We start from the raw sequence: 4243 nt of genomic DNA, 5'->3' as shown, positions 1-4243 counted from the left end.
GAGCATACTGAGATTTAGGTACTTAATCAGTTCTAATAAACTTGAATCAGGGTAAATCTCTTAACAAAGTGGTCTTAACAGGTCATTGTAAATCTCCTAACAAGGTCCTTACTTTATTATAAGTGTTAAATCCTCTAACAAGGTGAGACCTAGCAGTCTCAAATGCTTTTAATAGGTTATACCCCTCATAGGGTAGATCATATTTTATTATCAAACATTTTAACCATAATAGGTTAACTTTATTACTATAGTAGTGAAGATTTGTGGGTGTCATCCCCACCCCAGTTTTACCTTCATCTTGGAGGGTTTTTGGGTAAAAAATATCATGTTATGTGTTTATTTTCATGCATGTGATAGATTAGATTTACATATTACAAGAAGTTCACTATTACAAGTTTTACATGTACAAGACTAATAGTGAGTGTGTGAATGAATTGTTGAAAATTTTGATATGATTTTTATTCACCCCCCACCTTCTCTCAATATCTTGTTTATAAATTCATCAATCAACATAATGTATATTTATATATGTATATACATCTTACATATATATATATCAAAAGGGGATGGTTCACTCTATTATTTTAAAAGTTTTTTTTTTTTTTTAATGACTAAAGTCACTTAAGTATTATATCATGCCATGTTCAATAACACCAAGACAAAATTTTCAATTAGTCAATTCCACATGCATGAGGAAAACACAATTAAACCAACAGTTCTCAAACTAGGGGCCTATGGAAGAATACTTTGAAGTGGTGTACTTTACTTAGATGAGTCCAAGTCTAATGAGCCAGGTGATCAAAAGGATATCAAGAGTAGAAAATTGATCAAAAGCATCATTCAAATCTTAGGCTTTATTCATGACTTGAGTATATTAATTGAAAGAATAGAATTATCAATTTCATCATAAATAATACCATTCTTTTTTGTGAAGAGAATCTCATCACAATATGCCTAAGTGGTCGGCAAGAGCCTACAACATAATAGTAAATTGTGAGTCTCTTATGTGGGAATTCTTGGGTTCAAGTCTACTCGAACTTAACACATAGTAATAATATTATTTGATTTCAACAAATAATAATCAATATCTAGGCTTCAGCCCATTACCGATAAAAAAAATATGTATAAGTGATCAAATGCATATTATCAAGAAATCCACCAAGTGGATGGTCACTAGCATTGAAATGATACTTCTCCAAAGCATTATCTAGATTTGAACAAGAGAAACAAAAGCTTGACATAGGTGTTTTCAAATTCTCTAAACATGTCTTAATCTAATGAAAGATACATATAGTTGAGAGAAAAATGAGAATCAACATCAAGTTATAGAACTTAGGGATTTTTTAAAATGAATTTTGTCCAACTACAAACCTAATTTCCAATTCAATATGAAAAGCACAAAATCTTTGTATATGCATATCCATGTGCATGTATAAAGTTCTTGAGATGATTAGAAGATGGGGTATCTCATAAAGTATAACTATTATGCATGGAAAAATCATGGATGTTATGGTAAGGTAGAGATATTTTTCTCTAAGTTTAATGAACATGTTTCCATTTTAGTGAACTCAAATTTTCTAATTTGATATTTTATTTTACCAAAAGCCCAAGATTTAAATAAGGTATCGGCATTTGATTAGATATAGATTGTAGAGGTATTTTATAAATATTGTAACACAAATTTTATTTACATATAATTATGCAAAGTGTATAGGTGCACACAACCAACATAGTCTATTTGCATAGATAAAGGGTTAAATCTATAATAATAATAATAACAAATAAATAAAATATTTTTAAAATTGTGCAAGAAATATTGTATAGAACAACATTCGTGTACTTTGTCTCTATCAAACAGAGTCCATAAGTTTTTGTTGTGTTTATAACTTGCTACATTATAAATTTCAACATTATTAAGGAGTAATTTGATCAATCTATATATTTGGATATGCTTAAAATTTGCATTGTTATATTAGCTTTGTAGTAGCACAAGTGCATGTATGAAAAATGTTTAAGTGTTATATCAAACACATTAAGGCATTACAGCTATTGATTTTGATTTCTTTGGTATGAATTGCTTGCATAAATTGGTGCACATGTGGCAATATTGATTATATGTCCAAGTTCAAATCTTCGAGTGAATTTTATTATTATTATTATATTATACCCATGCCTATATTTTTTTTTCATTAAAATTTATAGTTCAAATGAAATGTTCAGTTTAGAAAAATATTTTTAGATGTAGATAATTATTCTATATTGATAATTGGTTGTGAGTAAATTTTGTTTATTTGATTCATTATTTAGATTTGATAATTTTCGCACACCCATTCTTGAGGCAAGTTGGATCCCTAAGAACCAATACACCTAAGCTTCAATGCAACTATTCAAATTGCACCATATATTTGCTTTTCCCTATTATTCTTTATGGTGTTCTTTGAGAAGGTTCCAATAATTCAATAGGAGAAGCTATCCATTAACTACTATTAGTACTAGTAATCATTGTGGATCAAGGAGAGGATGAGCGAAGCTAAGTTCATTGCCCAACAAATGAAAAGAAGGGCTTCATCTCAATAGGGAAAGGTTATGAGGAGGGGATAAATGCTCAACTTGATCTCGTCCCTCTTTGTATCTATTAGCATTGTTTATTCAACCAAGTAAGAAATCTTGCAATATCACAATGCTTTTGTATTGTTGTGTTTCAAGAATGTCTAGTTTAAATGCTTATTTTACAAGTGAATTTTATGAATTTATATTTTATTAATGAGTTTTAAGAAGTTATTTGTTTGTGAACTAGTTTACAAAAATCTAGTTAATAAATGATAATTAGTTCACAAATGCATAGAAATATTATTCCATGTATAGTTACAAAACACAATTTTTAAAAAAAACTGATTGATTATTTTGAAGTACTTCTAAGAAGCTAATTTAAATTTCTTTTGCTACATCTTCTTCTAAAGACCATAACAAATTTTTGAGCAAGTTGTGGGTTTGGGGAAATCACTCTCTTCTACCAAACCTTGGATTGCCTCCTTCAACCCTCTTTCTAAATTGCTTAATGTGCACCCAATGTGGGTTCATCTTCCCAATATCAATCTCTTTTTTAGAAATTTATTTCTTTGAGGCTGTTGAAATCTCTATTGGTCATTTCTTGAAGGTAGGTAAAGCTACAACTTCATTGGGCCACTCTTGTAACACTTCACGAAGGGTCCCAAAAGGAACTTGTTGGCATTATGTTGTATTTTTCATTAGTGACAACACATTCAATTTTGTATGGTTACCAAGATCATCACTCAGTCTATAGTTTATACCAAGCATTTAGTGGTTGCCAAGTTCATTAGTTAAGCAGTTCACATTGAGCATTCCTAAAGCTACCATGTGAGTGTGCAGTCCAGCAGTGTTTACCAGGTAGATAGTGTTCACAAAATAGATAGTGGTCACTGAGCTTCATAGTGTCTACCGAGTCATTAGTTTGTGTGATGTGAAGCCAATATCTACCGAGTGATGGATGTGTAGTGTTTACTGAGTGAAAGCAAGGTAAATGAAGGATTCAATATCTACTGAGTGACACTATATCTATTGAGTCTCCAATGGTTACCAAGTTTGAAGCTACGTTATGTGATTATTATGGATTGAGCTTCTACTTTTACTGAGTGCATGACAATGTTGAGTAATGTAGTGGACATCGAGTATTAGAAGTTCACCAAGTTAGCTTTTAGAACTCGAGTTTCTACTATTTGGTCGACTCAATAATATTTTGTTTACTTGTGTTTTAGTTGACCTTGTAATTATAATTATTGGAATGGTATAGGTGTAATGTATTATATCATTTTCAATATATGCAAGAAAGTATCAAGCAATGGATATGTAATGTTTTGAGAAGAGTGAATGTGAATCAGTAGTAGAGTAGAGTATTCAACAAGGTCTACAAGGAGCAGTTAAGATATCAATCACAAGAGGTGATCTATAATTCAAGGATCTAATCAAAAATCAAGTTGTAAGTCAGATCTATTGTTTCATCCTAACAAGTGAATCAGTTTTCTAAATCCTTTAAAAGGGTAGACTTAACAGTCTTTGTTTAAATCTCTTGACAGAGTGCATACTTCATTATATGTTTGTAAAACTTCTAACAAGGTGGATTTAGCAGTCCAAATTGCTCTTAACAAGGTAGATCATTAGAAGTGGTCAATGTAAACCCTAATAGACCAACTTTATACTACAGTAGTGAAGTATTGTGGGTATC

The sequence above is a fragment of the Cupressus sempervirens genome, chromosome 7, assembly GCF_028749045.1.
Source record: "Cupressus sempervirens isolate cs-2001-9-10 chromosome 7, ASM2874904v1, whole genome shotgun sequence".
NCBI lineage: Eukaryota > Viridiplantae > Streptophyta > Pinopsida > Cupressales > Cupressaceae > Cupressus > Cupressus sempervirens.
The sequence above is the reverse complement of the archived record's forward strand: the minus strand, read 5'-3'. Positions refer to the sequence as shown.